We start from the raw sequence: 7,702 nt of genomic DNA on the forward strand, positions 1-7,702 counted from the left end.
AAGGAGGTGAGAGTGCTCATCCAGGAGAGGCAAGTGAGGGTAGCCGGGAGCTGGGCAGGTGGCCCCTCAAGTTCACGATCACAGATGTGAAGCCGGCCCAGGGGCGAGTGCAAGAGGACAGGGGAGCCTTCTGAAGTGGGGTTTGCCTGATGAGCGGGAGGGAGGGGAGGGTGCCGGCCGGCCGGAGTCACAGAAGGGTGCGGGGAAGCAGCAGTAGGGTCAGTGGGTCCGTGGGCTGGATGGCCAGTGAGGTCGGCCAGTGGCTAGACTCAGGGGCAGCCAGAGACTGGCTTGTGCAACAAGGAAAGTGGCGGTGAGTAGGGGTGAAGCTGAGGCCTTGGAGGGCTGCCCCTCGGGAGGGGCCACGAGAGGCCTGTGGTGAGGACCCAACCCTGGGAGGCTCCACGTCTCCCGTGACCCTCTGTCTGCCTCGGGAGAGTCCGCCGTGCGATTCGCCATCCGCCCACCGTTCGTCCACCTGTCCGTCTGTCTCCCCGACTTCCGTCTCACCACTGCTTCCTTCAGCCCAGTATCATTCCGGCTTTCCGTTTTTCCGTCAGCCTGACACTCTCTTGGTCCACCTGCCCATCCATCTGCCTGACGGTCTGTCTTCTCATCCCTCTCCCTCTCGGCCTGCCTGTCACCCTGCGGCTCGCTGCCTGCCTGCCAGGCTCTTTGACAGTCAGTCCCTGTGATGCCTATTTTCCCACTGTGCCCTGGCTCCCTGGGTGCCCCTCCTTGCTCCACTCCTTGCCCAGCCCCCAGCCTCACTCATTCACCAGCCCGTGTCCTGTTGGGCCTCGGGATCTCACCACCACGTCCTGGCCGTGGACCACCCGCCCCACGAGGGTCCCGTGGACCACCCGCCCCACTTCCACACGGACGTGGACTCCAGGAAAGCAGGGCCAGGACAGCCTGACAGGGCGGGAGCTTGGCCGCTTCTCAGCAGTGTGTGTAGACGGCCCGGTGGGGGGGGGGGGGGGGGGAGGGCACCCAGGTGGCGGAAGGGGCCGGCCACAGAGGAGAAAAGGAGAGGGCTGCGGCCTCGGGCTCCTGGTGCCCGTGGGCTTGGACCCGGCAGAAGGCAGGTCTGGGATAAGAGCCCCCACCGCCTCACCGCTGTAGGCACAGCCATCGGGGACCACAGAGGTGTCGGTGCGGCAGGCCCAGTACCCGGGGAGGCCACATTGCTGCTGTCTGCCACCGACGGGATGTCGGGGGTCCCGGATCCTGGGATGGCGAAACAGTCCCTCTGCTGGCCACTGTCGAAGCCCACGTGGTGTGGGATTCAGGACAGGGTCAGCCAGGCCATTTCCTCACCCTGAGGACCCTGGGCAGCCGCTGTTGGTTCCCCACCCACGTGGGCAGCCATGCCCAACCCCCCCCCCCACCCCCCGGGCCACCGTGAGGCTCCCACCGCTGGCCACACCCACGGCCTACTGGATGTCCTTGTAGAGAAATAGCGCCCGGGAGGCACCGCTGGCCATGGACCCCTGGTCCTGGAAGAGGAGAGGGCTGCGGCCTACAGCCCCGCTCCTCAGCTGGGCTCCATCTGCCCCACGGAGCTGGCTTCTTCCCGGCTCCCCCCTGTCCCAGTCCCCTGTCCACGTGGGCCTCCCTCTCACCCGCCCTCCTTCTCTATTTTTCTCTCTCTCTTTTTGCCTCAACCCTCCCTTCCCCCAACCATCTATCTTTCACCTTTTCTCACTCTCTGTCTCCCTGCTCTTGCGCTCTGTCTCCTTCCTTCTCTATCCCTCTCCCAGTCTGTGTCTTTCCATCTCTCTGCCACCCATTTTCTCTCTCTCACTGTGTCTCTGCTTCTCCTCTCTCTCTTCCTCTCTCCCCATGTCCCTCTCATTTTTATCTCTCGCTCTTGCCCTCTGTCTCTGTCTCCCACTTGCCAGAAATCAGACTCTTTCCCCTGGGGGTGGGGCCAGAGAGCCCCAGCCTGGGCCCTTCTCCCCTCCCCCACCCTCACCTCCATCCATCCCCAGAAAAGGGAATCGGGTCCCAGGGGGCCACGAGCAGGGTTCCTGGGCTGGGAGACACGTTGGGGAAGGCGTAGGCCAGATCTTGGGGGCCCGCTGTAGTAACTCTGCCTGTGATTCTGCAACATACACAGCCCTGACTCGACGTGGACCCATCTGCCCAAGACGGGGCCACAAAGGCCTGGCCCAACTCCCAGAGAAATGCCTCAGGTGGAAACAGGGCCACAGCCTCCCCAGAGGACACCAGCCCATCGAGGCAGACCTGGGGGAGGCGGGAAAGGAAGAGTTGGGCTGGGGATTGTCATCAGGTCAGGGATTGGAGGGACAGGGCCCAGGGCCCAGAAGGATAGAGGAAAGGAGCAGATATAGACAGGATCAGTCAGGGACCTGTGGTCAGGGGTCAAGGCACTCACACTGGCCGTCCCGTGCATAACCTCAGAGAAGCCATCATCTGTCCTCTGCAGGGAGGGCCTCATCTCCATGCTTCAGCCCATAGGGGTGCAGGGGCAAGGCTGGGGACATCGTGACCTCTCAGAACTCCCAGGGAAGGGTCATGTCCCCTCATGTCCCTCATGACATGGGGGCCCTCAGTCCCCAAGGGCAGGGCTCACCAGATTGGGAGCATGTCCCGCCTCACCTCTGATTGCCTCGCTCTAGGTCACCTGGCTCTGCGCGACTGAGGGGAAGGGGGTTCGGCCAAAAGCTGGGGTCCACCTGCCACAGCTGACCTACCTCCAGAGCCCTCACTGCCCCCTGCCCACCAGCAGCAGCCAGAGCATCCCCATGGTGGCCTCGTGTACTGGGTGGCTGCAATGGCTTATCCCCAGGGCTGAAGTGGGGGCCCGGGAGGGGGCTGAGGTGGGGCTGGGGGACTGTCCGTTCTGCTATCCATGTTTCATGGATCCAGCAGGCCTAGGAAGCTCCCAGGGATCCTGGTCCTCATCGGGTCTGGCCGGGGCTGGGCCAGGCCTGTAGGTGGGGGTGGGGCAAGGAGAGCAGACAGATGGTTTCCAGGCCCTCCCCAGGAGCAGGGTGGCCCCAGGCCCCAGGGTGCAGGAGGGGCTCCCCACTCCATTAGCAGGCCTCAGGATGAGTCAAGCGATCCGCAGAGAACTGGAGCTCTGCTGCCTGGGGAGCTGACGATGCAGGGGCCTCTCCTTCCCTGGACCCCGCCGGCAGTGGGTTACAGACCGTCTCGAAGCCTCCCGGGACCGGAGCCAGCAGGTGCGGACAGAGTGGTCAAGATGTGCACCTGGGGAGGGGCGCCTGGGTGGCGCGGTCGGTTGGGCGTCTGACTTCAGCCAGGTCACGATCTCGCTGTCTGTGAGTTCGAGCCCCGCATCGGGCTCTGGGCTGATGGCTCAGAGCCTGGAGCCTGTTTCCGATTCTGTGTCTCCCTCTCTCTCTGCCCCTCCCCCGTTCATGCTCTGTCTCTCTCTGTCCCAAAAATAAATAAACGTTGAAAAAAAAAAAAATGTGCACCTGGGGAGATGGAGAGGCTGCAGGCCCGACATGGGGCCCACAGGGGGCGTCTGCAGAGAATGATGGGGGATTCTGTGGTAGAAAATCTTAGTTGAGCATTTGGGAGCATGACTGGGGGACATAGCGGCCGAAGGAGAGGTGCACCTAGAGGGGTGAATGAGGAACCAGCAAAGGGGGCTCGTGCTGTGCACCTTGGAGACCGGTGGGGGCTGCCTGGCAGGGGAGGTTCTGAGTTAGGCAGTGGGGACCCCATTGTCAAAGTGGGGGGTCCATGGGACACTGCTGTAACGCCCCAAATCCAAGCCAGCCTTCACCTAGTCAAACCAGGTGGGACAGAGGGGTGCTTATACCAGACCCTGATATGAGTGGACCCCTCACCTTCCCCCCACTCTGAGGAATCTCGGTTAAGGCCTCCCATCTACGTCCCCAGAACACCCCAGCATGGGGCCCAGGGGACCCCCTGGGAGCAGTGTCCAGGCCTGGTCAGCGGTGGGGGGGGGGGGTGCTGGGAGTGGGGCCACTTCTGGTCACATTCCCAGCTTTGCCCCCTCAAATGCACCACCTAGTAGAAGGTCAAACCCCTGCCTCCTGGCTTGTACGAGGATTCAGCCAGCATTTCCCAACGTGTGGCTCCTGGGCTGCAGTCCGTGCAGGAATTCTGGGAGTGCATAGGAGAAAGTGAGGAAGCATTGGTTATTATTTTACTCGTATTTTTCAATCTAATATTTTGTATTTATGTTGAAAAACATATGCCACTGCCACATGAAACCTACAGTTTTAGAAATATCGCCACTAAAGTCAAGGCTAAGTTGGAAAAAGAGAAAGACAAAAAGAAGGAGAAGCAGAAAGGCATGATCTAAATAAAATAATAATACAAGTGGGACCAGTGGTATTTGTTGCTGGCCTGCCTCCCCCAAGACACCCCCAGAAGAGCAGGGTTTTGTCTGGTCTCCAGTTGTGTCCTCAGTGCTTAGAACCGCGCTTGCTTGGCACGTAATACGTGCTCAATAAATACTAGTCGAATGAATGAAGGAAGGAAGGAAGGAATAATACAAATTAAGAAATCCACACTCAAATGTCTGACTTTGAGGAAATAATGAGAGAACATACATAAAACCCTTGGAAGCACACAGACATAAGTGCTAAAAAATATTCATACATACACTTATTATTATAAAAAATTATTATTATGTACAAGTGCACCAAATAGACATTCTGGGCAAATGCTGACTGGCTGAGCATGAACATCAAGATATGGCCAGGGCACCTGGGTGGTTTAGTCGGTTGAGCATCCGACTTTGTCCGGCTCAGGTCATGATCTCACAGTTTGTGAGTTCGAGCCCTGCATCAGGCTCTGTGCTGTCAGCATGGAACCCACTTCAGATCCTTTGTCTCTCTCTCTCACTCTTTCTCTCTCTCTCTCTCTCTCTCTCTCTCTGCGCCTCCCCTACTCACGCTCTCTCTCTCAAAAATAAATATAAACATTTTTAAAAAAAAGTTTTAAATAAATAAATCAAATCAAATCAAGGTATGCCCAAAGCTGAATACCACCATCCTAGGACAAACTTTTGAGACGTAAGAGCAAATCTGAAAACGTATTAAACACTTCTTGCTGTCACAGTCTTATTTTCCACAATCACAACAGGCAAATCTTTCAGGTTGAACACTTCAGGGAGGGATAATTTCCCCACTTTGTCAGCCGCCAACATGCTCCTCCGGTCAATAAGTTTCTGTGGCGGTTCTGGAATGCGGGTCCCGAATTCTATCAACGGACTGAGAGTTGGGGTCAGTCTCTCTCTGCTCTTCCGAGTCTGGATAGGTTTGTGATGGCTTCGACCAACTGAGTCGAGCAGAGGGGAGGCTGAGGTGTAAGAGGCGGTGTTTGTGGAAAGGCTCACTGCAGAGCCCGAGACACCTGGGAAGTCCCAGTGTCCTGGGGTGGCCATGCTCAGAGGCCAGCGAGCTGATAGCTGAGCCTAACCTCTGAGCTGTTCCAGCCCCGGCACCAGACATGGGAATAAAGCAGCTCTCCTAGTCCAGTCTCTGTCCACAGCCTCCTTCCTTCCCATAGATCTTCCAGCTGAGGGTCTGGACGTCACGGGGCAGAAACAAGCTGTCCCTGCTGTTCCCGTTAGACCTTCTGAACCACGGACTCCATTAGCATGACGAGATGGTTGCTATTTAACCCCCCGCGATGGTGGGGGTGTTTCGTTATGCAGCAAGAGGACGGGAACAGCTGCTCACTTAATAGCTGACGCATTTAAATAGTATTACTTCTTCTGCAGAAACTAAAATCCGCTCCCTACTCCCACCACGCCTTGAACGTTCACAGTGATTATTTCCGATCATCGCAATCATTGTTAATCAGGGTGGCATTTTCCTTGTAAGAGAGCTGTTGTGGAAGACTGTACGTTCCTCCTTCTGCTGGACGGGGAGGAAGCCAGCTTACAAACCACACGCGGGGCTTTCCACCCCAAGTCATCCAGAAGGCTTTTCTATATTTGAAAGCCAATATTCAGATAAAAAGTCTATGAGCGCAAACCCCTGCTTGTGTCCCGGATAGGGTTACACCCGGTGGGTCGAATAGTTCTGGCTCGGAGGTGCGTGCCAATGACACGGAAATAAGACTGTTGATCTTCGACTTTTCTGAAGACCAAGACCTCAGCAGAACATCAAAACAGTCCTGTGTTGTCCTTAGTTTTCTCATATCTGCGTGGCTCCTTGGGGAGGGGGCGAGGTGGGTGGGGGCAAGAGGAGAAACTGAGGCTCACCGACCCTCAGCAAAGGAAACTGGTAAATGGCTGTTGAGTGAGTGGGCGCAATAATGGTCGCAGAAGCCAGCGCTGCCCCATGGCTGGCATGTTTCCAGTACACCTGCTATCGGCTTTTAATGCCCAGACGTCCACTAGATCGGCGAGAGCAGGGCTGTGTCCCCTCAGAGCCCCAGGGCAGGCCGTGCCCTCTTCAGTCCCTTGTGGAGCAAGGTCATGTCTGCTCTGCCCAGCCCCTCCTGCCAGGGTAAGCTCCTCCAGGACTTGGCTCCACCTGCTCAGGACCCCTATGGTGGGCCATGTTCTCTCAGAAGCCCTGAGCTTCATAAAACACACGTACGGGTCATTTTTCAGCTAATTGCAAAAGAAAATTTATGTTCACGATGTGCAAGTCGAGTCCCAGATGGGATGGGTAGGATGGTCCGTTCACATGAGGACATTTGGAAAACCTGCCTGGAGCTTGCGGATGAGACGGGAGGAGGGGGTCGGGCGGGGCTGAGGTGCTCCCAAAGGACAAAGCGATGGTGAGGATCAACCACACTAAGGGTTTGGTATCCAGGGAGTGAGGCTCGGAGCATTTTCCAAACGCTCAGTTCTCCAAAGGCACTTTCCTGTGTCTATTCATGTTTTAGGAAATTGCCCGGATGGACAACACATTATAATTTTTAATCACTGAAAGTCATGGGAAGCAGGCACCCGTGAGCATTTTCCTGCAGACCAGCTGGTTGTCAGCAACACATGGATGAGACCAGGGCAGAAAACACTTGATTTCTCCCAGTTTAGGGGCAGCAGCACCCCCTGGTGGCCGGCAGGCCTCCAAGAGATCTGCAGATGCTCTAGGGAACAGGGGGAAGCTGGGACCCGACCTCCAGCCCAGACCAAGGAAGGGGTGGTTGTCTCAGGTTCTGCTCACAGGGCCTGGCACTCCTGTCTCCATCCTACAGGGACCCAGTTTCCTGTTTTGGCCTATGATGAATGTCTTTTTCCCCCACTGGGTATCCACATCATGTTTTTAGAAAAAGTGCCCCATTTTCCATTGGGGAACCCCCTATGCTCAAGTCATACAGTTCCTGAGGGTCAACCTTCCTGACTCCATGCATTACGTGCACAGTGATTTGATGGGGGATGAGGATATGACCCGAATCTGTCCAGTGAGAGCCAGGCCTGGACCTTGCTGTAGCTACTGGTTAAGAATTCCCTTTCCACTGGGGCTGCTAAGTGGTCCTTGAAGATAAGCCTTGTGTTTGGGTTGAGGGGGGGACATCTCTGTCTCTGGTTGTAGTGGAGTCTTCTTGGAAATAAAGCTGGCATGGAGAAAAGTAGATGTGAGAGAAGAAATGAGGCACAGTCCCGATAAAAAAGTATATGAGCAGCTGGATCCAACAGTACCTGAAGCCGATTGCTCCGGGGCAGTTTCAGTTAAGTGAACCAATTATTTTTTTTTTTTCTCTTAAGCCAGTG

The sequence above is a fragment of the Leopardus geoffroyi genome, chromosome E2 (genome assembly GCF_018350155.1).
Source record: "Leopardus geoffroyi isolate Oge1 chromosome E2, O.geoffroyi_Oge1_pat1.0, whole genome shotgun sequence".
Taxonomy (NCBI): Eukaryota; Metazoa; Chordata; class Mammalia; order Carnivora; family Felidae; genus Leopardus; species Leopardus geoffroyi.